The sequence below is a fragment of the Ovis aries genome, chromosome 5 (assembly GCF_016772045.2).
Source record: "Ovis aries strain OAR_USU_Benz2616 breed Rambouillet chromosome 5, ARS-UI_Ramb_v3.0, whole genome shotgun sequence".
In the NCBI taxonomy this organism is placed as follows: domain Eukaryota; kingdom Metazoa; phylum Chordata; class Mammalia; order Artiodactyla; family Bovidae; genus Ovis; species Ovis aries.
Genome location: NC_056058.1, coordinates 72,169,922 through 72,197,758, shown reverse-complemented (window position 1 = coordinate 72,197,758; position 27,837 = coordinate 72,169,922).

Genomic DNA, 27,837 nt, shown 5'->3' with positions numbered 1-27,837 from the left:
CAACATCTTGCAACACACTGTGCCTCAATCTTGCTGTGCATAGCTGTGTATGTTACATACTGTACAACTCCAGGAAGTACTTGACACATTTTATCCATGTGAATAAATCCCTTAGCTTTAGCTGTATTGTGATTCACACATCCACCTGCGGTAACACTGATTCCCCCACTCCTTTTGCTCTCAACTCCACTGGCCCAATTTTCTGTTCTGCAGTGTATCCTCCCCCCTCTCCTCCACCTTTTTAAAAATCATAAGGTCTTTATCTCCTATTCTTTTTTCTTCCTTGAATATTGTTCCATCCCATCTTTTCCAAGTTAACTTCAAGCCATCCTTCAAATTTCTGCTTAGTCTTTGGATCTTCAGTTGGGTCAGGTATCCTGATTACACTTAGCAATCAGTTCAGTCGCTCAGTCACGTCCACTCTTTGCAACTCCGTGAATCGCAGGACGCCAGGCCTTCCTGTCCATCAAAAGCTCCCGGAGTTCACTCAGACTCACGTCCATCGAGTCGGTGATGCCATCCAGCCATCTCATCCTCTGTCGTCCCCTTCTCCTCCTGCCCCCAATCCCTGCCAGCATCAGAGTCTTTTCCAATGAGTCAACTCTTCGCATGAGGTGGCCAAAATACTGGAGTTTCAGCTTCAACATCATTCCTTCCAAAGAAATCCCAGGGCTGATCTCCTTCAGAATGGACTGGTTGAATCTCCTTGAAGTCCAAGGGACTCTCAAGAGTCTTCTCCAACACCACAGTTCAAAAGCATCAATTCTTTGGTGCTCAGCTCTCACATCCATACATGACCACTGGAAAAACCATAGCCTTGACTAGATGGACCTTAGTTGGCAAAGTAATGTCTTTGCTTTTAAATATGCTATCTTGGTTGGTCATAACATTTCTTCCAAGGAGTAAGCGCCTTTTAATTTCATGGCTGCAGTAACTCTCTGCAGTGATTTTGGAGCCCCCCAAAATAAAGTTTCACACTGTTTCCCCATCTATTTCCCATGAAGTGGTGGGACCAGATGCCATGATCTTCGTTTTCTGAATGTTGAGCTTTAACCAATTTTTTCACTCTCCTCTTTCACCTTCATCAAGAGGCTTTTTAGTTCCTCTTCTCTTTCTGCCATAAGGGTGGTGTCATCTGCATATCTGAGGTTATTGATATTTCTCCTGGCAATCTTGATTCCAGCTTGTGTTTCTTCCAGCCCAGCATTTCTCATGATGTACTCTGCATATAAGTTAAATAAGCAGGGTGACAATATATAGCCTTGACGTACTCCTTTTCCTATTTGGAACCAGTCTGTTGTTCCATGTTCAGTTCTAACTGTTGCTTCCTGATCTGCATATAGGTTTCTGAAGAGTCAGGTCAGGTGGTCTGATAGTCCCATCTCTTGAAGAATTTTCCACAGTTTATTGTGATCCACACTGTCAAAGGCTTTGGCATAGTCAATAAAGCAGAAATAGATGTTTTTCTGGAACTCTCTTGCTTTTTCGATGATCCAGCGGATGTTGGCAACTTGATCTCTGGTTCCTCTGCCTTTTCTAAAACCAGCTTGAACATCTGGAAGTTCACAGTTCATGTACTGCTGAAGCCTGCCTTGGAGAATTTTGAGCATTACTTTACCAGCGTGTGAGATGAGTGCAATTGTGCGGTAGTTTGAGCATTCTTTGGCATTCTTTGGACTTCCCCCGTGGCTCAGACAATGAAGCGTCTCTCTACAATGCGGGAGACCTGAGTTCGATCCTTGGGTTGGGAACATTCCCTGGAGAAGGAAATGGCAACCCACTCCAGTAGTCTTGCCTAGAAAATCCCATGGACAGTGGAGCTTGGTGCAGGCTACTGTCCATGGGGGCACTTAGTTATAGGTCTGTGTAAACTGTCTTTTATATCATGTGATTATTTGACTAATGTTTGTCACTCTCACCAAATTGTGCGAGGTGGGTAGTGGATGAGATTTGCTCATCATCATATGACAAGTAGGTGATACACAGAAAGGGCCTATGGGGCCTGTTGAATGTTATCAGGGGTGAATTTATGATACTTGCACCTTTCTTTTTCACATACTGATCTGTTATGTGTACTCTTGTACAGAATGTCTTTGCCAGTTGTGTGTTAGTTCACAATACACATATTCCATAGTTAGCCAATCTCATTTGTTGGACATATCTTTGTTTCCAATATCCCAGTATTGTTCACATTCCTTCTTTTTTTTAATTTAAATTTTTACTTTATTATGCTTTACAATAATGTATTGGCTTTGCCATACATTGACATGAATCAGCCACGGGTGTGCATGAGTTCCCAATCCTGAACCCCCCTCCCACCTCCTACCCCATATCATCTCTCTGGATCATCCCCATGCACCAGCCCCAAGCATCCTGTATCCTGTATCGAACATAGACTGGTGATTCATTTCTTACATGATAGTATATATGTTAGTAAGCCAGAAAGAAAAACACCAATACTAACACATATATATGGAATTTAGAAAGATGGTAATGATAACCCTGTATGCGAGACAGCAAAAGAGACACAGATGTATAGAACGGACTTTTGGACTCTGTGGGAGAGGGAGAGGGTGGGATGATTTGGGAGAATGGCATTGAAACATGTATACTATCATGTAAGAAACGAATCGCCAGTCTATGTTCGATACAGGACACATTCCTTCTTTTCATCTTTGTATTAAAAATTATTGTAGTATAACTGCTTTGCAATGTTGTGTTACTTTCTGCTGGACAATGATATGAATCAACTATATATATACACACATTCCCTTCCTCTTGGACCTCCCTCTCACCCACCCTCCATCCCAGTCATCTGGGTCATCACAGAATACTGAGCTGAGCTCCCTGTGCTTTATAGCACATCCCCACTAGCTGTTTTACACATGGTAGTGTATATATGTCAATCCACAGGAAGAGGAATATACCCTGGACTTGTGCAGAGATAAGAGAACCTTTTATAAATGAAAAGAAAAGCATGTTAAACGACATAGTTAGGAGGTAACACGAGTTAGCAGGGAACCAGGCTTGGCAGAGTCAGAAACATTTTGACATGTAATCAAAAGTTAGTTTCTTATGAAGAAGAAATGAAGAGACAAATTACTATTAGTTGAAAGCCTTGAAGTTTGTAATGAAGTGTTTGGCTTCTACTGTATTGCTAAGTTTTACTAAGTTGTTTGGTTTGAAATCAGTCTGATGAGTGCAGAAGTTTATTTAATAAAAAGACAATATTTGTAAACTTCTTTTCCCATTCTTCTGCTTAATTGTGCAATATCATCTTGCCTTTCCACCTCTAATTCCTTGTCATGTCCAGTTTAGGGCTACCAAAACATGGTGAGAACATCAGAGAAGTCACTGTAGAATATATAGTCAATATACAAATAAAGTTTGTGATCTGATCAGCCAAACATCAAATGCCAACACTATCATTGTGAGTGAAACAATATTGATTGGTAAAGATCAGAGCTGCATCAGTTGGTCAAAGAGAATTCAAAGTATCAGGATTTAACGACTATCTAGAAACACTGGGTTAATGAAAATAGAGGAAGCAAGACTCCCTGGTGTTTGATGGGACAATATCAGAGGAATACTCTTGTCTCCATGAAGTGAAAGTTCATGGTGAAAACTACAGAGGACAGCTCAACAGGGAATTATTTATCCTACCACCAGTTGTATCAGTTATTTGAACTCAACTGTTGTTGTAGCAAAGAATATGTTGGATAGCAGTGGGAATTAAAGGGATATTCTTTTGTACAAGTGTCTGAATAAGTTTGGCTGGCATATTGAAAAAACTCAGCTACAACTGCTTAACCCATAAAGAAACTCCTTACCTGTCATAACTAGAAATCCTGAGGAAAGGTAGTCTGCAGGGGATGTTTGTTCAGAGGCTAAGTGTTATCATCCAGGATCCTTTTCTTTCCATCTTACTTTCTCTGTAATCCCATTGCAAAATGGTGGTAGCAATTCCACCCCATCTAGATAGCATAAGAAGATACAATAAAAAAGAGGAGGTATTTCGTAGAGTCTCATCCAACAAATTCCTAGTCATGTATGAAGAGTACTGTGTACAAGTCTGTTCTTGGGCCAATTATTGAAAAAAGTATAAGCTTATCATAGTTAGCTTAGAGGAATGATCAGGGGTGGATTTGACATGGGGTGGTCAAACATGGTAAGCAATATAGCAAATACCATTTTATCAAAGTAATAAAAAGGTACTCAAGTATGTAAATTCGGATTGGTGAAGATGATTAATGGTAGGGTTGATAAGAGTTAATTCATATATGTAGATTGCTTTGAGATGTGGCTTGAGTTTTTATGACTTTTCATAATATAGATATTTTGACAGTGTTATTCATATTATTTCCAAACTTTCTTTATCATAATATGTTTAATCTACTATTAAATCACTGAGAAAGGAGATTCTCATTCATTCATTTATTCCTAAGTTCTGGAGATAGAATACTGGACAAGACAGAGAAATTCTTTCTGGAATTTATACTTAGTGGCAAGAAGTGGAAAATTGCAAAGCAAAAAATATATATATATATAAATAAAATTTCCAGTATTGATAGTTACCTTTAAAAAATGAAAATTGTCTGTATCACAGAAGATACTGAAATAACTACTTTTGACAAACATTTCAGTAAAAGTACATATCACATGTAATTAAATTACTACCTTGATCAGCATTTGGTTGTATGGAACCTGTGGCACCCTAGCGTGCTGTAGCACATAGATTGAGAACCACTAGCTGGGTTACCTTAGGCCGATTATTTAACCTTTTTCTATGTTCCAGTTTTCTCGTCTTTAAGGTAGGATAGATCATACTCCCTATTTTAGGCATTTCTGTGATGGTTAAATGAGATGATGTCTGTAAAGAGTTGAGAATGGTGCCTGGCGCATGTAAGTGGAGTGTGTATAAAGTAAAATAAAATTAATAAAATAAATGTATCTTATAAACTGGGGGGGGGGGGAATATGCCTTTACCTTAATTCTTTCCCTTTGTATAAGGTGGTTGTAAATGGATTTTAGAGTGTATTTATTTCAGTGCTTCCATATTAAATGAGAGGAAATGAAGCTAAGAGAGGGGGCAGTAGTTCTGCCAGCACTGGGCCCGAGGTCTTTCTCATGCCTGTCCTGTGACCTTTCTATTATTTTATTCTGTCATGATTTCCATTCACACATGCTTTTAAATACATACATCTTTAGGAATGCAGAAACCTGCCTTTATCTGAGGGTCACTTGTTGCATGCCTGTGTGCTAAGCTGCTTCAGTCATGTCCAGCTCTTTGCAACCCAATGGACAATAGCTTGCCGGACTCCTTTGCCCATGGGATTCTCCAGGCATGAGTACTGGAGTGGGTTGTCATACCCTCTTCCAGAGGATCTTCTCAATTCAGGGATCAAACCTGTCTCTCTTATGTCCCCTGCATCGGCAGGCAGGTTTTCTTAAGGAACCATAAACTCCTGTTTCCCATAGTTGTAGTCACTACTTCACTTTTACCCTGGGGTCTGCATATGAGGTTCACTTGGTAAGAAGTGGGTGTTTTCAAAGTCAAGATTCTATGGTTACCTCAGTGAGGAGTTCACATAGTGGTGTTTTTGGTTAAAGTCCTCATTAGCTTCCATAGCTAATGAGTTTGAGGGTTATGAATCTACTCATTATTTTTGAATGATAGGGCCAATGCTTAAAATTTGCCAGTTTTGCACTAAGACATAATAATTTATGAAAAGGCCTTGCCCTTGAAATGGAAATAATAATAATTAGATTTAATCTTTCTGTGGCTTATTTCTTTCCCCAGGAAACAGATGTCTAAGGGGGTGCTAATTACTAGTATTGGAAAGTTTCCCACCCAAACTAGTCAGAAAGTCAGGAGGCTAACTCTTGGAACTTTTAGCCACCACTTAATGGTGTGCCTTCAGAAAAGAAGCAATACTCTAAGGCTTTCTGTCTGTTTATGGCAGATTTGTGCCTGATAATGTCACCAGCTGAGAATACTTGAACTTTGTTACTTCAGAAAACAATGAATGTTTTTTAAGGTGCTTTTCTTTTTTAAAATAGTGAAGTATAGTTGATTTACATGTTGTGTTAATTTTTGCTGTATAGCAAACTGATTAAGTTATATATATAAAGATAGGTAGATATACATAGATATGGACACACACACACATTATTTCTATAGTCTTTTCCATTATGGGTTATCACAGGATAGTTATTATAGTTCCTTGTGCTGTGTACAGTAGAATCTTGTTTGTCTTTATCCATTCTATATATATAATTGTTGGAGTGATGCCGGGAGCCAGCGTGAGGAACTCCGTCCATGGCAAAGGTCATGAGGAAGGAGGCTTCGGCATACACAAAGGCGTGATCAAGCCTCAGGAAACCCCCTGTTCCCGAGCATCTACCCCCCAAACCAGGGTCTGCCTACTTTACTGTTTTATGCTCTCACCTATACCCCTGACTTTACAGGGAGCTGACCCCCATTACCTCTCTCGGAGAAGGAGTTAGCTTATAGCTCCAAGTCAATAAAGATTCCTGGGCGTGGTTCCCTTTTCTCCACACCCTCTCCAGCATTTATTGCTTGCAGATTTTTGGATCGCAGCCATTCTGACTGGTGTGAAGTGGTACCTCATTGTGGTTTTGATTTGCATTTCTCTAATAATGAGTGATGTTGAGCATCTTTTCATGTGTTTGTTAGCCATCCGTATGTCTTCTTTGGAGAAATGTCTATTTAGTTCTTTGGCCCATTTTTTGATTGGGTCGTTTATTTTTCTGGAATTGAGCTGCATAAGTTGCTTGTATATTTTTGAGATTAGTTGTTTGTCAGTGCTACACTGTTGGTGGGAATGCAAACTAGTACAGCCACTATGGAGAACGGTGTGGAGATTCCTTAAAAAATTGCAAATAGAACTACCTTATGACCCAGCAATCCCACTTCTGGGCATACACACCGAGGAAACCAGAATTGAAAGAGACACATGTACCCCAATGTTCATCGCAGCACTGTTTATAATAGCCAGGACATGGAAACAACCTAGATGTCCATCAGCAGATGAATGGATAAGAAAGCTGTGGTACATATACACAATGGAGTATTACTCAGCCGTTAAAAAGAATTCATTTGAATCAGTTCTGATGAGATGGATGAAACTGGAGCTGATTATACAGAGTGAAGTAAGCCAGAAAGAAAAACACCAATACAGTATACTAACACATATATATGGAATTTAGGAAGATGGCAATGACGACCCTGTATGCAAGACAGGGAAAGAGACACAGATGTGTATAACGGACTTTTGGACTCAGAGGGAGAGGGAGAGGGTGGGATGATTTGGGAGAATGGCATTCTAACATGTATACTATCATGTGAATTGAATCGCCAGTCTATGTCTGACGCAGGATGCAGCATGCTTGGGGCTGGTGCATGGGGATGACCCAGAAAGTTGTTATGGGGAGGGAGGTGGGAGGGGGGTTCATGTTTGGGAATGCATGTAAGAATTAAAGATTTTAAAATTTAAAAAATAAAAAACTAAAATTAAAAAAAAAAAAAAAAAAGATTCCTGGGCGTGACAAGAGTGTTTCAACTTACGAACTCCTCTGAAGGTTATCTAGCCTGCCTGTATGGGTTCGTCTGGCCACATGTGATTGTTTACAGCCCCCCAATCATGAGAGGCAGGAGATGTTTTAGACTTACTAAAGGCAGATTCTTTTGGGAAGTTGGAAATTGTCAGTATAGTGGGTTGGTTAGGAATTATATTGGTGAAGGGTTTTTCATTTGTTGTGCCAATAATTGCTGCTAATTCCCTGCCCTGGGTGTGACAAGGGTGTCTCAGGTCAAACCTCTCTGCTGATAGACTAGCTTGTGTGACAGGATTATCCATACTTCTGCCACTATGCACATGATTGTTTACTACCTCTCAACCATAAACAGCACAGAGAGTATGGAGTATTTTGAAAATCTTAATTAGAATAGGGCTTTTCTCATTGTTGAGTCAGTGATTGCCACCAGGCCTCCATATCTTTAGGCACCTGGGAATATATTAATCAATGTATTTGGAATATATAAAAGGAAATATAGTAGTTTTTGATGTTAGCAATACTAGACTTTTTGAGTTAATGAATTTTCTCTTTTGTAATAGATCACTGTACTTTTTTATAAATCACTGTGTCCTTCTTATGCAAAAATGTAACTTTATCACTATCTTAAGACTAAGTAGATCTTAAGGGAAACATTGGTGAAAGGATTTTCATTTGCTGGGCTGATGTTTTGCTGCTAAATCTCTGTATTCCCTGCCCTTATAATGAATATAACTAGTATATAGGAGAAATAAGTATTAACCTTTAAGCATATAGGAGAAATAAGTATTAACCTTTAAGATCAATCATGTTAACCTTGGGTTAAATAAATTCCTTTCTTGATTGTAACTCACTACACCCTCACCCTATAGGAATGCAACTTTATTTGGAGGGTGGTGCCTGGTTTAAGAAAAAACACCCTTGGAAGAAATAAATTTTTTGGTTATCAGAAAGAAAGGATCATAAAATGTCAGCAGGCCTCATGGCCATAAGATGATGTAAAATCCCTAAAAACCTTTTTTTATACATTTATGTGAAGCACCTGATGTTGATAAAGTTCAGGACTGCTGACCCCCACATGACTCTGTATTCATCCCTATGTATAACAAAAGGTATATAAGCAAACCTAAAAAATAAAAAAATGGGATCAGTTTCTGGAAAGACTGGTTACACCATGTCGTTCTTTCTTGCTCCCCATTTTTCTGGCTGAATTCCCATCTGGAGCGTGGGTGCTCACCATGTCTACTTCCTTGCCCCGGTTTTTAAGTTCCATATGAGAAGGAGCCCAAGGAGGGGCAGCTTCTGATATTCAAGTGGCACCGGTGGCCCAACGTAGATGGTGCAAATTCCTTGTCTTGGAATTTTATTGGTATCCCATGTAAACCAAGTTATTCAGCCTCTTTTTCTCTTCTACTATTTTCTGGCCAAATTCCCATCTGGTGCGTAGGTACTCACCAAGCCTACTAATTTTGCTGGGGCTTCTAAGATCAGACCGGGGAGGCCTCAGTGCCTCCTCTCCTTTGGGAGAACGGAAAGACGCCTGTGGCCTACATAGGTGGTGATTGGTATTCCATGTAAACCAAGTTATTCAGCCTCTTTTTCTCTGCTAATTTTCTAATCTCTCTCTATCTGTAATTAAATCAGTTTTTTCCTAGGACGCCAATTCCGTCCCCACCTTCAAATTACCCTGGATCCACCGGGGCTGGACCCTGGCAGAGTCCTTTAATGGACCGGAACCTGGTGGTCCGGAGTCGATGATAAGAAAGTGAAAGAGAGAGCTGGAGCAAGGGAGAGAGAGAAAGAGAGAGAGAGAGAGAGAGAAAGAAAGACATAGGGACCCAAGCTCTGATGGAGCAAAGGTATTTTATTAGCAGAAATGTAGGCTTATATATCTTTAGTAAGATGATTACTCAGTTATTACACAGGATGAAATTTTATCAATAGCCACAATAATGGACAGTCTAATGCATACAAGGTCACTGACACTGAAAAGAGTCACTGCAGGGAGTTACTGAAAGGAATCCAAGCAGATACTCTTTCTCATGATGTCAGCCCTGAGAGCTGCGTGCAGCTTTACTCGTTCTTGGAATAGGACCTGATAAGGAACAGAGAATTTATGAGAAACAGCACATAGGAATCCTCATGTTAAACATTCCCTGATATATAATGGCTTGCCTCTGCTAAACCCCAGACTCCCAGTCATTCTCTTTCCCATTCCTCTCTCTTGACAACCACAAGCCTGTTCTCTATGTCTGTGAGTCTGTTTCTGTTTCATAGATAGGCTCATTTCTTTCATATTTTATATTTTATGAATAAGTGATATTGTATGGTGTTTGTCTTTCTCTTTCCGACTTACTTAGTATGATCATCTCTAAGTCCATCTGTGCTGCTGCAAGCAGCATTGTGTTGCTGCAGAGGGCTTTATTGCTTTCTTTTTTATGGCTGAGTAGTGTTTCACTGTTTATATGTATCACATCTTCTTTATCCATTCACTGATTGGCATTCAGGTCGTTTCCATGCCTTGGCTATTGTAAATAGCACTGCAGTGGACATAGGGGTGCATATATATTTTTGAGTTTCAGTTTTATCTGGATATATACCCAGGAATGGGATTGTTGGACCTCATGGCAACTCTATTTTTAGTTTTTTTAGGAGCCTCCATACATTTTCTAAAGTGGCTGCATCAACATACATTCCCATAGGAGGGTTTCCTTTGCTACACATAAGGTGCTTTTCATAAATGGTAAAATAGATATAACAAACCTGTTTTCAATAGTTTATTAACTTGGTTGAAACTGGACTATGAATAATGTTATATCAAGAAAAAATGTGGAAATTACCCTTTTTGGTCAAGAATGCTAAGTTTTACAGTTAAGTATGGACTGGCCCAAGAGTTCTGCAGCTACTGACATGTCACAAACAGACACATTGGTACTCAATTCTTCAGTCCAAATTATATCTATTCAGTTTTCTTGACTCAAGTAGTGTAACATGCATTCATTAAACTTAATGAAAAATTTAATTTAAAATCTTATTACTAAGATTAAAAGATATTGCTGGTGGTCTTTGTGGCTGAATATGTTATTTCTGGATTTTAATACAATGGTATTAGAACTGAAGTGATCTTTAGAGACTGTCTGCCTAAATCAGTTTGGTCTAGGGCTAGAGCCAACTCCTTATTTCAGATGAGGACACCAAAGTAATGCAATAGGTTACCTGAAATGCTAGTCACTTGTTAGTGGCAGAGATTAGGGCATAGATCTCCTGGATTCTGGTTTAGTGTCAAGATTGCCAGGAGAAATATCAATAACCTTAGAAAGGCAGATAAAACCACCCTTATGGCAGAAGGTGAAGAAGAACTAAAGAGCCTCTTGATGAGAGGGAAAGAGGAGAGTGAAAAAGTTGGCTTAAAACTCAACATTGAAGTGTATATCAATTATCACATGGTATATACTTATAAAAAAATCTGTTATTTATCTAAAATTCAAATTTAACTGGGCATCCTGTATTGTTCTAGAAACCCTAGCTGGATGAGGCAGAAAAAGTCTAAGGGAGGGGAGGTGTTGGTGTTGGTGTTGGTGTTGGTGGTAAATGATAATAAAAATACTTTTTAAAAGAAAAAAAAAAAACCAAAACCTCAACATTCAGAAAACGAAGATCATGGCATCTGGTCCCATCACTTCATGGCAAATACATGGGGAAACAATGGAAATAGTGAGAGACTAGTTTTTTGGGCTACAAAATCACTGCAGATGGTGACTGCAGCCATGAAACTAAAAGACGCTTGCTCCTTGGAAGAAAAGCTATGACCAACCTAGACAGCATATTAAAAAGCAGAGACATACTTTGCCAACAAAGGTCCATCTAGTCAAAACTATGGTTTTTCCAGTAGCCATGTATTGTTGTGAGAGTTGGACTATAAAGAAAGCTGAGTACCAAAGAATTGATGCTTTTGAATTGTAGTGTTGGAGAAGACTCTTGTGAGTCCCTTGTACTGCAAGGAGATCCAACCAGTCCATGCTAAAGGAAATCAGTCCTGAATATTCATTGGAAGGACTGGCCCTGAAGTTGAAGCTCTAATACTTTGGCCACTTGATGTGAAGAGCTGACTCACTGGAAAACACCCTGATCTGATGCTGGGAAAGTTTGAAGGCAGGAGGAGAAGGGGACGACAGAGGATGAGATGGTTGGATGGCATCACCGATTTGATGGACATAAGTTTGAGTAAATTCCAGGAGTTTATGATGGACAGGGAAGTCTGGTATGCTGCAGTCCATGGGGTCACAGAGAGTCAGACATGACTGAGCAACTGAATTGAACTAAACTGAAGTATACCTGAAAGCGATCAGATTGTCTTTAGTCAAAATATTCATCTTGCCTGCTAATCCCCCACAAACTGTATTTATTTTTAATTGGAGGATAGTTGATTTAAAATATTGTGTTAGTTTCTGCCATACATCAACATGAATAATCTATAGCTATACATATGTCCCTTCTCTCTTGAACCTCCTTCTCACCTTCATCTCATCCTACCCCTTTAGGTTGTCACAGAGCACTGGGTTTGAGTTCCCTGCATCATACTACAAATTTTCACCAGGTATCTATTTTATATATAATATGTATGTTTCAGTGCTGCTCTCTCAATTCTTGCCTCACATTTGCCATCTTCCCTATAATAGGGCTTTCTGCATATCCAGGCCAGGTGACGAAGGATGCACTTGCAATTTCATAGAAATGTTTTTAAGTATTAATAGTGCCCCTAAAAAGAGGTGTCTACCTGCTTCTTAATTACACTCTATTCTGTTATCCTTGGTATCCTAACTTAATGGATAGGAATGCGGATTCTGAAGTCTGACTGCTTAGGTTCAAATCTCACTGCCATCATTTATAATTTCTGTGACCTTGATTAAGCAACTCTTTGCTGCAGTGTTCTCATCTGAAAAAAACCTCAAGATATTAATAGCAAATACCTCACATATTTTTTGCAGATAAACTGATATTCATAAAGCATTTTAAAAAGTGCCTGACACACAGGCACTTTCTTAGTGTGCACTTAGTAAATGGTGGCTTCTATTTTTTTTTAATAGTATTAGGCAGAAACAAATCAATTTCTAAAGTAATATGGATAATAAATATATTTAGCTTCCAAGTACAATATATGAATAAGCCCTCATATTAATTAGAGTTATCACAACATCCACAAATTGGATATTAGCCCAGTTCAATAGACAGTGGAGCCAAGATTCACAATGATTACATCACTTGCTTAAAGCTCCACAACCAATTACTGATGGCTGTTCCATAACTCAGATTGTTGATACATTTGAATCTCAAGCTTTTGCCTTTCTATTGATCCAGATTCCAGAGGCCAGTGATAGTTCACTGGGTTTTCTAACTATGAATTCTTTTAAGCTTTTTTATTAAAAAAGAAAAGAATCATAATTGATTGACAAGTAGTGCTAGCTGAGCAGGTCTTCCTGGGACCTTTGAAAAGGCTAAGGTTGTGTTATGGCACAACTCCGGGACTTAGTGATGGAAAGGGATGCCTGGTGTGCTGCCGTCCATAGGGTCGCAAAGAGTTGGACACAACTGAGTGACTAAACTGAACTGTGTTGTGGAGGCTGCAAGATGTAATTATAATGCTTCAGTGGATTCTTAACTTCAGAGGGGATCACGTTATTAGCAGTGGAACACACCTGGCCTAAGAGATGGCAGAAAATGGATCAGAATTGAAATGTCAGCCACTTCCACCTCCTGACCTGGGCCATCCTTTAAGGTCCACACCAACAGGGTTGCTCTCTAATAAAGATCACCCACAGCATGACACCATCCGGCAAATGTCAGAGGAGAGGTGACAGGAGGAACAGCTGCTGGACTTCAGCTGCAACCATCTGCCTCATATTGAGTGACTTGAAAATGAATGGGCAGGCAGGGTCGGTGCTTCCAGCTGAGCAAATATTCTGTCATTCCCAGCTCTGTCTTATTTTAGATTTTCTGTAGAGATATTCACTCCTTCAGAGGTTCTTTGCATCCTCATGTATACTTTTTGTATGCGGAAGTCAGATTGATGCCTCTAATTCCCAGATGTTTTGAAATTTGCATGGTTTCTTCACCTCACGTACTTCACTCCCCAAAACCAAGTCTTCCAGTGTCTCTATTTCAGCAAGTAATAGTCTAATCTGCCAAGATGGGCACACCAGAAATGTGTATGCTATCCTTCAAACTTTCCTCTTCCACACTTTATGACTCAGACTAAGCTGGATTTCTTTTTTGTGCTCTCATAATCTTTTGATTTTTGCTTCATAGAATGTATTGAAATTTGTGATCATTTTTATATTTGTGACTATTTCATGGGAAAAAATACACATGTAATTTTACTTGCCTGAAAGTCCCATGAGAGTAGGAATCATGTCTATATTTACTCATCATAGCTTACATATTTGTTTATGCTTTCAGTTCCGTTCAGTTCAGTCCAGTTCAGTTCAGTCGCTCAGTCGTATCCAACTTTTTGCAACTTCATGAATTGCAGCACGCCAGGCCTCCCTGTCCATCACCGTCTTCTGGAGTTTACTCAGACTCACGTCCATCGAGTCAGTGATGCCATCCAGCCATCTCATCCTTGGTTGTCCCCTTCTCCTCTTGCCCCCAATCCCTCCCAGCATCAGAGTCTTTTCCAATGAGTCATCTCTTTGCACGAGGTGGCCAAAGTACTGGAGCTTCAGCTTTAGCATCGTTCCTTCCAAAGAAATCCCAGGGCTGATCTCCTTCAGAATGGACTGGTTGGATCTCCTTGGAGTCCAAGGGACTCTCAAGAGTCTTCTCCAACCCAACAGTTCAAAAGCATCAATTCTTCGGCGTTCAGCCTTCTTCATGGTCCTCTCACATCCATACATAACCACTGGAAAAACCATAGCCTTGGCTAGACGGACCTTTGTTTGCAAAGTAATGTCTCTGCTTTTGAATATGCTGTCTAGGTTAGTCATAACTTTCCTCCCAAGGAGTAAGCATCTTTTAATTTCATGGCTGTGGTCACCATCTGCAGTGATTTTGGAGCCCCCCAAAAAAAGTCTGACACTGTTTCCACTCTTTCCCCATCTATTTGCCGTGAAGTGATGGGACCAGATGCCATGATCTTCGTTTACTGAATGTTGAGCTTTAAGCCAACTTTTTCACTCTCCACTTTCACTTTCATCAGGAGGCTTTTTAGTTCCTCTTCACTCTCTGCCATAAGGGTGGTGTCATCTGCATATCTGAGGTTTTTGATATTTCCCCCGGCAATCTTGATTCCAGCTTGTGTTTCTTCCAGCCCAGCATTTCTCATGATGTACTCTGCATATAAATTAAATAAGTAGGGTGACAATATACAGCCTTGATGTACTCCTTTTCCTATTTGGAACCAGTCTGTTGTTCCATGTTCAGTTCTAACTGTTGCTTCCTGACCTGTATATAGGTTTTCAAGAGGCAGGTCAAGTGGTCTGGTATTCCCATCTCTTTCAGAATTTTCCACAGTTTATTGTGATCCACACAGTCAAGGGCTTTGGCATAGTCAATAAAGCGGAAATAGATGTTTTTCTGGAACTCTCTTGTTTTTTCAGTGATCCAGCAGATGTTGGCAATTTGATCTGTGGTTCTTCTGCCTTTTCCAGCTTGAACATCTGGAAGTTCATGGTTCACATATTGCTGAAGCCTGGCTTAGAGAATTTTGAGCATTACTTTACTAACATGTGAGATGAATGCAATTGTGTGGTAGTTTGAGCATTCTTTGGCATTGCCTTTCTTTGGGATTGGAATGAAAACTGACCTATTATCTGTAATTCTGTTTCCTCATCTTTATAATGGAGTGCATTAGTAAGGATGGGTTAAGTTATTCAGAAGTAACAAGTAGCCTTATTAACTCAAAATATAGCACAACAAAGTTACCTATTCGCTTATTTTGCATGTCCCAAGTGGGTGAACAGTGGGTCTGCTCCAGAGTCACTCAGGGGCAAAGAGATAGCAGCTGTCTTGGAGTTGAACCTTTGTGAACAGGAGTGCTCTCCATTTTCCCTCTCATCTCATCAATAGAAGGGAGACAGTGGGATAGTGTGTATAAGCTTGCAACTCCCTCATCCTAGAGGTGACATATTTCATTGGTCCCCTCTAACTGTAAAAAAAAAAAAAAAAAAGCTGAGAGATAGAGAAGAGCTTATCAAATACTGATGTGTGTGACTTTGTCTTCCTTATGAAGTGATTTTGATTTTTTGTTTTGTTTTCTTAGCCAGTAGAAGTGTTTCTTTAAGTGAAATACATAAACATATAAAGCAAATAAGAGTGAAACTGTACTAATGGAAGCAGGCCTGGAGAGGCCTGGGTTGCTGCCAGCTTGTGTTACACTTTATAACAACTGTGCCATTTAATTATACCCAAGGCACTTCTGTAGACCTGTGATAGTTTTGTTGTGCACAGTGTGAAAACTTCTTGGCTGGCTGGTTTCTAAGGTCACTTTTAACTGTTAAAATTATATTTCCAAATGAACTTTTCTTCAAATTTGTTATACAACTGTATTGTTGTCATTGCTCAGTTGCTAAGTCATGTACGACTCTTTTTGACCCCATGGACTGCAACATACCAGGCTTCCCTGTCCTTCACTATCTCCTGGAATTTGCTCAAACTTATGTCCATTGAGTCAGTGATGCCATCCAACCATCTCATCCTCTGTGGTCCCCTTCTCCTCCTGCCCTCAATCTTTCCTGACATCAGGTTCTTTTTCAATGATGTCTCTTTGCATTAGGGTGACCAAAGTATTGGAGTTTCAGCTTCAGCACCAGTACTTCCAATAAAATTCAGAGCTGTTCCTTTAGGATTGACTGATTTGATCTCCTTGCTACCCAAGAGATTCTCAAGAGTCATCTCTAGCATCACAGTTCTAAAGCATCAATTCTTTGACACTCAGCCTTGCTTATGGTCCAACTCTCACCTCTATACATGACTACTGGAAAAAACATTGCTTTGAGTATATGGACCTTTGTTAGCAAAGTGATGCCTTTTCTTTTTAATATGCTGTCTAGGTTTGTCATTGCTTTCCTTCCAAGGAGCAAGCTTTAATTTCATGGCTGCAGTCACTGTCTACAATGATCTTGAATCCCAAGAAAATAAAGTCTGTCACTGCTTCCTTCTATTTGCCATGAAAGGATAGGACCAGAGGTGATGATCTTCGTTTTTTGAATGTCAAGTTTCAAGCCAGTTTTTTCAATCTCCTCTTTCACCCTCATCAAGTGATTTTTTACTTCCTCTTCCCTTTGTCCCATTAAAGTGGTATCATCTGCATATCTGAGGTTGTTGATATTTCTCCAGGCAGTTGTGATTCCAGCTTGTGATTCATCCAGCCCAGCATTTGGCACGATGTACTCTGGATAAAAGTTAAATAAGCAAGGTGACAATATACACAGCCTTGTTGTATTCCTTTCCCAATTTTGAACCAGTCTGGTTTTCCATGTCTTATTCTAACCATTGCATCTTGACCTGGATGCAGGTTTCTCAGGAGGCAAATAAGGTGATCTGGTGTTCCCACCTCTTTCAGAATTTTCCAGTTTGTTGTGATCCACATAGTCAAAGGAGCACAATCAGTGAAGCATAACTAGATGTTTTTCTGAGATGTCTATATTCTTGTATATATTTTACATAGTTCCATTTATGTACAATTTTGCATTTTTTATTTCACATTTTAATATATTTTCTCAATTCTTTGTAATGATTATTTTTATATATAAACTATTATTAACTAAAGCAATCCTAAATGTAATAATGAAAGTCCTTAACTCAGTGTATGAGAATTTTAGTCTTCAAAAAAATGGCAGTAATAATAATAACATCAGGTTGAGTTTTTAAGGGGAAGTTAAAAAAGAATATGTGAAGGAAATTAGCAGAGTAGTAGACTCTGTATAAACCAAACACATTATCAGATCTACAACCAGAGCTACGTTAATATTGTTGAGAGTATACTATGCATTGGGCATTGTATAAACGTTTTCCATGAGTTGTCTTACTGAATCCTTGAACAACTTATGAACGATAAGTAAATGTTTTTCCAAATCATTTTATAGGGGACAAAACTGAAATTCTGTTTGGCAATCTTTCCTGCATTTACTTATAAGGTAGTGCTTTATCCTGGACTCCAATCCAGGTCTATCTCCTAAGCCTAGGCCCTTGCCTCCCATTAAATGAGATATTTAAAGCAATGCTTTATACCTGAAACTAACATAATATTATACATCAGCTATACTTCAATAAAAAATAGAATAAGTAAAACTTCAAAATAAAGTGGAAAAAGAGGCAACTGTCTATGGTAAGGGTAAACTAGTGAAGACGTGTTGTAGTGCTCTTGCCATAAACTTCCCCAGTCCTACTGTTTTCCTTTTTAAGTTATCAGCATTTAAAATTGCATTGAAATTTAGTTTGAATATTTAAAATGTAAATAAAATGTTTAGGAAGACTTTGAATGCAAACATACTTTAATATAGTTCCATGGTTCATTTTACCTTAGGATTAATGAGACTACACAAATGACAGATTACTCTTTTGGTTATTAATTCTGCCTCTTGACCTAGTGAAAAATATCTATTAGATTATGTAAATCAAGCCCAGTAAGAAAACAGCTTATTTAAAGTGACTTCAAACCAGAGTGCGTGCATGCTGAGTGCTAAGTTACCTCAGTCGTGTTTGACTCTGCGACCCTATGGCCTGCAGCCCACCAGACCCCTCTGTCCATGGAATTCTCCAGGCAAGAATATTGGAGTGGGTTGCTGTGCCTTTCTCCTCAAACCAGTGTACACAATAGTAATGACTCTAACAGTGTTGCAAAAGGGAAAAAATTATCAAAAATATTGATTATTAATTATTCAAATATTAACAAAGTCCATTCTGAATGATCTTGACCTCTATGTAGTACTTAATAAATGCATGTGGGAACAAAACTATAACCAAATAGGTACTTTCTTTTTAATGATGTGTTTATCCTCATGCCAGTTCACTTAGAAACATTTTATTTAAAAGCTGCCCCACAATATTGATCTCACTGATCTATCTCCTAAAGCAGATCACACATTTTGTCCCCAAATCAAGTCAAGATGTGCACCATAGACATGTTTTGTCTGGCCCAAGCGGTGTTAGTAATTATCAATACTGGTCAATATTTTTAACTTGAGCTTGTGGTAGGCAGCGTAATAGCTCCCCAAAGATGTTCATGTCTTATTCCTTAGACTGTGTATGTTTCATTACACAGCATAAGGGACTTTACAGATATAATTAAGGTTATGGATCAGGCCTGAAAATAAAGAGTTTATGGTAGACTGCTCAGCTGGCCATATCTAATCACATGAACCCTTAAAAGCAAAGAACTTTCTCCAGCTAGAAGGAAGAGAGAGGTAGCAGCAGGGAATATCTGAGACAGTCAAAGCTTTGGAGAAACTCAACTCATTGTTGCAGGAGGAAGGAAAGCATGAGAAGGAATGTGGGTAGCCACTAGCAGTAAAGACCATCAGAAAATAGGGACTTCACTTTTACAACCAGAAGAAATTGATTTTGGTCAAATTTGGGTGAGCTTGGGAGCTTAGAAAAAAACTTGCTGACACTTTGATTTCAGCCTTAAGAAACTCTAAGCAGAGGACACAGTTGAGGTAGGCTATAACTGGATTTCTGACCCCCAGAACTGTGGGATCATAAAAGAGTATTGTTTTAAGCCCCTAAATTTGTGGTAATTTTTTTTATGGCAGAAAGTAAACTAACACAGATATTTCACTTAGAAATTTATGCGTTTATAGTTTTTGTTTGGCCACACTGGGTTAGAGTTGAATAATAGAGGCCCCATTTGGTTGAACCCTGGGATTCTTATTTATGCAAGTTACAACCTGGCCTGGTTTGCTCATTTATCCTTTTGGCATTTGTATTTCAGACACTGATCTGAAAATTGAAAGGGACAGAACTAAATAGGAACACACATGGGAAGCTTGGGGATTTTTCCATCCCTCTTCCAAGGACCTTGACTCACAGTCCTGATTTTTTGCCTAATATGCTATTTCATCTGTCCTTCACTTCCATCTGTCTCTGTTTCTTTCTTCATTTTTAATAGAGCTTAGTGGTCCCAATGAAGTTGGTTGCTGTAGAAATATGATCCTTCCTTTTCACAATTATTTTTCAGGAACAAATGTCAGCACATACTTCTTTTATCAAGTTTCACTTGTAACCTCGATTGCTATTGAATTTCCCTCCTCCATTTATTGAACCATGTTGGACAAATGTTTTTACTGTGGAATTCAAGTAAAGGCACTACTCCAATATTTTAAATTTAATTGCAGTTGCTACATATGAGGACAGTAAAAAAAATTATTTAGAAAGAGTAAATAAATAAACCTTGTCCTTGGTGTAAAATTATTTTTCACCTGAAGGAAACAAGTCTAAACCATGAAACAAACATCTGCCTGAGTAATCGTTAAAAGAATCTAAAGCTCTACATATTTAGATGCTTCTTGTTCCCATGATGGGAAATTTCAATAGAACTTAATCATCACTTACATATTCTCATCATACCCAGGTATCTCTGCATTTCATCACGTTCTATACCTGAAATTTAATATTTGTTCATTTAGTAATTTGATCTCTCTTTTCTATTACACATATATGCTTTCTGATGGCAAAGTCTCTCTATCTTCATTCCCATTTTATATTATTGCAAACTTTCAATAATTCTTTCTTGAATGAAAGATGTATTCATTAGTTATCATTTGTGTGGGTGGAATTGATTGGTCAATATCTCATTCTGAATCCTAACATTACAAAGTATATAAACAAAACATTTAAATCTAAGCATGATTCAGAAGCCATTTGTTCAAGAAGTTTGAAAGGATTCAACTTCCTCTATCTATCCATATTAGAGTAACACCTTGCCAAAGAACTGAGTCTGTTCCATATCCTGTTAAACAGCAGCCTGATAGAGTCACATACAAGATGCCAGGAAAGTGAAGGAATACAAGTAATTAATAATGGCCTACAAGAAAGCTGACTACAAGAGCTGACTGTGGCTCAGATCATGAACTCATCACCAAATTCAGACTTAAATTGAAGAAAGTAGGGAAAACCACCGGAACATTCAGGTATGACCTAAATCAAATCCCTTACAGTTATACAGTGGAAGTGACAAATAGATTCAAGGGATTTGATCTGATAGAGTGCCTGAAGAACTATGGACAGAAGTTTGTGACATTGTACAGGAGGCAGTGATTAAGACCATCCCTAAGAAAAAGAAATACAAAAGGGCAAAATGGTTGTCTGAGGAGGCCTTACAAATAGCTATGAAAAGAAGAGAAGCTAAAGGCAAAGGAGAAAAGGAAAGATATACCTGAATGCAGAGTTCCAAAGAATAGCAAGGAGAGAGAATAAAGCCTTCCTCAGTGATTAGTGCAAAGAAATAGAGGAAAATAGTTGGATGGGAAAGACTAGAGAGCTCTTAAAGAAAATTCGAGATACCAAGGGAATATTTCATGCAAAGATGAGCACAATAAAGAACAGAAATGGTATGGACCTAACAGAAGCAGAAGATATTAAGAAGAGGTGGCAAGAATACACAGAAGAACTGTACAAAACAGATCTTCACGACCCAGATAATCATGATGGTGTGATCATTCACCTAGAGCCAGACATCCTGGAATGTGAAGTCAAGTGGGCCTCAGGAAGTATCACTACTAAAAAAGCTAGTGGAGGTGATGGAATTCCAGTTGAGCTATTTTGATTCCTAAAAGATGCTGTGAAAGTGCTGCACTCAATATGCCAGCAAATTTGGAAACCTTAGCAGTGGCCATAGGACTGGAAAAGATCAATTTTCATTCTAATCCCAAAGAAAGGCAATGCCAAAGAATGCTCAAACTAGTGGTCAATTGTGGAGAAGGCAATGGCACCCCACTCCAGTACTCTTGCCTGGAAAATCCCATGGACGGAGGAGCCTGGTAGGCTGTAGTCCATGAGGTCGCTAAGAGTCGGACGTGACTGAGCACCTTTACTTTATGCACTGGAGAAGGAAATGGCAACCCACTCCAGTATTCTTGCCTGGAGAATCCCAGAGACGGGGGAGCCTGGTGGGCTGCCTTCTATGTGATTGCACAGAGTCGGACACGACTTAAGCAACTTAGCAGCAGCAGCAGCAGTGCACAATTGCACTCATCTCACACACTAGCAAAATAATGCTCAAAAGTCTTCAAGCCAGACTTCAGCAGTATGTGAGCCATCAATGTCCACATGTTCAAGCTGGATTTAGAAAAGGCAGAGGCACCAGAGATCAAGTTGCCAATATCTGCTGGATCATCAAAAAAGCAAGAGAGTTCCAGAAAAGTATCTGCTTCTGCTTTATTGACAACACCAAAGCCTTTGATTGTGTGGATCCCAACAAACTGTGGGAAATTGTGAAAGAGATGGGAATACTGACCTGCGCCTGACCTGCCTCCTGAGAAACCTGTATACGGGTCAAGAAGCAACACTTAGAACTGGGCATGGAACAGACTGCTTCCAAATCAGGAAAGGAGTACATTAAGGCTGTATATTATCATCTTACTTATTTAACTTCTATGCAGAGTACATCCTGAGAAATGCTGGTTTGGATGAAACACAAGATGCAATCAAGATTGCCAGAAGAAATATCAATAACATCAGATAGGCAGATGATACAACCCTTATAGCAGAAACAAAGAAGAACTAAAGAGCCTCTTGCTGAAAGTGAAAGAGGAGAGTGAAAAAGTTGGCTCAAAACTCAACATTCAGAAAACTAAGATCATGGCATCTGGTCCCATCACTTCAGGTCAAATAGATGGGGAAACAGTGGAAACAGTGAGAGAGTTTATTTTTGGGGGGGGCTCCAAAGTCACTGCAAAAGGTGACCACAGCCATGAAATTAAAAGACACTTACTCCTTGGAAGGAAAGTTATGACCAACCTAGACAGCATATTAAAAAGCAGAAACTTTATTTTGTCAACAAAGGCCCATATAATCAAGGCTCTGGTTTTTCCAGAAGTCATGTATGGATGTGAGAGTTGGATTATAAGGAAAGCTATGCACTGAAGAATTGATACTTTTGAGCTGTGGTGTTGGAGAAGACTCTTGAGAGTCCCTTGGACAGCAAGGAGATCCACCCAGTACATCCTAAAGGAAATCAGTCCTGAATATTCATTGGAAGGACTGATGCTGAAACTGAAACCCCAATAGTTTAGCCACCTGATGCAAAGAACTAACTCATTTGAAAAGACCTTGATGATGGGAAAGATTGAAGGCAGGAGGAGAAGGGGACAACAGAGGATGAGATGGTTGGATGGCTTTACTGACTCAATGGACATGAATTTGAGTAAACTCCAGGAGTTGGTGATGGACATGGAGGCCTGGCTTGTTGTAGTCCAAGGGGTGGCACAGAGTCAAACACAATTGAGCGACTGAACTGAACTGAATAAGTTTTCTTGTTGTGGGTGCCAAGCATCCGACAGTCTCTAAACATTGCTGCTCAGAATCTTTAAGTATCCAGTTTGCCTGGTAATTTGGACTCATTTGAAGATCTTCGTAGCTGCCGATTGCAAAAACTTTGGACCTCTTTCCAGCCTCAGTGTGTCTCTGCCATTTTAATTTCTATGTGCCTTGAATCTTTGTTGATCTTGTATTTTATCTACCAATCTGTTTCATTGGGTTGCAGTTTTGTTTTTGATCTTCTACACAATCTGATGTTGCTCATGACCACATATGTCATTTCATTTTCAACTCAGAGGAGAGGCATGCCTGCAGCTTGAGACATGCTTTTCCTCTAAGAAGAGTTTTCAAAGTTAATCCTAGAAGAAGTCAGCTTTTAGAGTTTGAAAAGCTGCTAATCCCTTGTTTTCAGGAAAGAAAGAACAATTAAAAAAATTTCACCAAAGAGCTTTTCTCTTAAAATTAATGTTCAGATATTGATACATTTATTTTGCAATTTTAAAAATAATGCATATTTATTACAAAATAATTGAGATGATAGAAAATTTCTTCTTTTCCTCTACTGCTTACTTAATTATATTCCCCAGATACAACAATTGTTGATGTTTGGCACATTTCAAGCGTATTTTTCTTATCCAGGGTCTGAATTTGATCTGATCCAGGGTAGAACTCAAGTTCTACCATTGCCTTACTGAGTGAGGACAGAAAGATCATTTAATCTTTCTGAGCTTCAGTTTTTTCACTTTTGAAATAGAGTTTCTAACGGTGCTGACTCAACAGGCTTGTAATAAGGGTTTAGTGAGATAAGTGCACATGGATGTTGAGGTGATGCACATGAAAAGTGTTTGGCATTCAATACTGCCACTGGTGTTAATGGGCTATTGCTGTTTATTCATTATATTTTACTAGAATATTTAATGGAAGTCTTTCCAAGTGAATATATAAACATCAAAGTTCTCTTTATAAGTGGCTTCAGAATATTCTAATTGGTGGATTTATCATGATTTCCCTAATGATGAAAGTTTCTCTCAGTTTTAATCTGTCTTTCTGTTCAAGTTGTTTGACTATTTCTTATAAGATTGAGATCACTGAGAAATACCCTTAGACCAAGCCTCAGAACTTTGCTATTGCCAGTCAGAGGCTCTGAGTCCACTACTCACCTGACTGAATGTAATAAACTGTCATTTCAGCTTAGATGATATCTTGATCTAATTAGTGCCAAATTAGAGATATAAAAAATGTCTATCAATAAGCCCTTGTGATTACTAACAATTATGAAGTCTGAAGGGAAGAGAATTAACAGCCAGCTGGCAAAATTAAACATTGCATGTTATCTGAAAACATCATTTGGTATTATTCCCCAAGAAAAAAGTAGACAGTTTATATCATCTGCCTTCTCAAAATGTCAGGGTTACCATAAAATATTTATGGGAAATTCACATCCAGTTTCTCAAGTAATTGCTGATTAGCAGGCATCCATCCAATTAAGTAGTTTATGTTAATGTACATCATTTTACACATACTTGAGATATAAGTTTTATTTTTTTAAAAAATTAGTTGAAAGTGTGAACTGATGTTAGCATGTTTCTGGTTAGTTTGGACCTAGGTAGTGACATATTCATGGATCTAAAGACTAAAATGCTTCTGGAATCTGTATAGTATGTAACTTCCCTGAGAGACCTCTTTGCCCAAAGTAAATAAGTACATAAATTTATAAGCAAAAAATTGTACAAATTTGTAGATAAGCAATGATAAGAGAGAATGAAATTTTGAGTGAAGGATGCTATAATTTACCGTAATAGCAGAATAGCTGCATTTTTGTCACCAATGGTAGCACCTTGCCTGTCCACAACTCTTTTCTTTCTCCTATTGCCTGCCTCTCTATTTGTGAAATTCTGGGGACCTTAGTTCATTTTTATTATAGAATATTTAATAAAAGGCAACTTAAACTTCATTGATAAAGATTAAAGAATGAGTAATTTTTATTTTGAGAGTATATTATAGATCTCAGCTTCTAAGTCTATCCTATTTTAAAGTTTAAAGTCTACTTTTGGATGGAGTAGCAATTCTAATTAGAGAAATAACAAAGAAAGTATCTTAAAGCTTCAACCAAAAATCACTAATCTCAATAAAATGCCAATTTGGATGAAAGAAAATTGTTTTTAATGGTCAATGAAATTCTAAGAGTCAGACTATTGAGAGAAAGATTACAGATTCACAATGGTTCATTAGCTCTAGGCCCTCTTACCACTAACAGTTTTCTGTAACTTACTCTGAGCACTAGTTTTAAATGATAGATTTTTTTTAATGTTTTTTTTTTTTTAAAGAGAATTCATACAATAGAATTTTATGTCTCTATCTGCTTTTAATTCAGGTCAAAGTGTTATTTAAATCCAATTAACTGGTCTGAAACCGTTGGAAATACTTGGTTTGCTGGTTTGTGGCCAAATGCATATAGCTTCACTTTCTTCTTGTTCTTTTACTATGATGCCATCTGGAATACTTTTGTAAAAAATGTTTCCTAGTGTGAAACATATTACTACAGACTTTCTAATATAGATAAAGCTCAACTTTGGCTAATTGCCAGTCTTTAAATTTCCTCATTTTAAAATTTCTTTGACCAATCATTCCAAGCTGAGTTGTTCCTACTCTGGGTTTTGCTAGGATTCTATATCCCTTCTAGTTCTTCTTGGCTTTTGGTTTTGGTTCAGGCTATATTTTTCCCCCAGAGACTTAATTTTCTAATAAAGAAAAATCATGGACTTATTATTTCATTCATTCAATACCTATGTCCTGAGTGCCTATCACATACTAGGCACTCTTCTGGGTGTCGGGAAATAAAACAGATAAAGATCCTTATCTTCATGAAGCTTACAGTCTTATAATAGAAGAGAGATATAAACAATAAATATAATAAAGAACTAAATTACATAGCATATTGGAAGATGATAAGTGTCATGGAGATAAAAGGAAAAAGTAGAGCAAGAACTGGGAATTGAGTGTGGGGGGCAAGTTGTGGTGGTTGGGATAGTCCTCCTTGAGGAGATGATGTACAAGCAAAGATGTGAAGAAGATGTGAGATTAACTTTGTAAATATTGGGGAAGAGCATTCTAGGCAGAGGAAACAGGGAGAAGATATGAAGGTTTTTCAGATGAAAATGTGCTTGCAGCATTCAAACATTCAAAGGAGAATACCAAGGCTGGTGGGGAGTCAAAAAGGAGGAAGAGAGAGGAGGAGGTGAGTTCCGAAGCAAGATGGGGTTGTACGACTTTGGGGAGGCTGCAAGGGAGCAGATCACAGAAGGCCTTGAAGTTTCCTTTAAAGAGTTTTCTTGGACTCTGATTGAGGAGGAGCCTTGGCAAGATTTTGAGCAGAGGGCTGCTAGGATCTTCCTCCCATTTCAAAGGGGTCGCTCTGGCTGTGGTGTTGAGAATACCTTCTACCTTCTATTATATCCAGTCTTAGGCTACAGTCTAGCATCTAATTTTTTCCATATATCTATAATCAATTTTACCTCTGGGTACTTCACAATATATGGTTAAAAATGTGTCGACTTCTTTCTGTTTTAAAATAGTGAAATCACTCAGAACAATGAAAACTATAATTTCTTATCCCCAAATCCAAATGTGAATTGACTAATTTAAGAAAACTTTCTCTGACTACTTATTGCCACTCTTTATTTGAGATGCCTCAGGCAAGTTGTGCAGATTCTACCCTGTTTTTACAGTTCATAATCAGTTCCTCCTAAGATTATAGGAGTTAATTAATCCTTAACAGTTTTCTGCAGCTTACTCTGAGTACTAGTTTTAACTGATAGATTTTTTAAATGTATTTTTTAAAGAGAATTCATGCAATAGAATTTTATGTGATTCTATCTGCTTTTAATTCAGGTCAAAGTGTTATATAAATCCAATTAACTGGTCTGAAACCCTGCTGCAGAAGAAATATTGATTAAGTGAAGGTAAATAGATCTGTTCACGGGTTCCTTGTTTTGACCAGTAGGTGAATTTTTTTTTTTTCACTCTTTTTCCCCAGTAGTTTTGAATTTTAAGAATTCATACAGAAACAGACCCATTGTGAATATGATTATCTAAAATATGATTATGATAACATAAATGCATATACAGCTTTATTCACAGCACTACTTAATAAAATTTCAGTTTTTATTGCTAAAAAATTATCCTTTTGAGTTATATAAAATCACTTAAGATTCAAATTAATGAAAGTTTAATTTGATTGCACACTCTCCCTAGAAAACTGATTTTTATCCTAAAGAACTAAATTATATGACGTGTTATAAGATAAGTGCTGTGGGATGTTAATGGTATGCGGCCCTATATATGCCCAGGAATGCCATTTTTATTACCAAACAGTTTGTGTCCAATAATATTCTGAGAGTTTTCACAGGATAATAGGTGACATTAATCAGCAACACTGAACTCCAGTAAACATATTAATGAGGAATACTGAGGCTACTAATGTTGGAGTCTTCAGAAGTTTTAAGTATGGTCTTGTATCTAGATGAAATAGTTTTAAGAAACTGCTGAGTCATGAGATCTAAATTCAAAATACAAGTTGGAATAAACAAAGTGATAAGAAAACATATGAGCAGCAGTTTCTCTGCTCTCTCATTCCAGGTTGCCCATGCTTTGTGGAATAAATTTAACTGAGAAGAAACTGGAGAAAATGATTCTCATTTTATCATTAGTTTTCACAAGAAAATTTGGTGTTTCCTAAATGGTGAATTTCTCAACACACAGTGTATTTATTTAACAAATACCTACCAT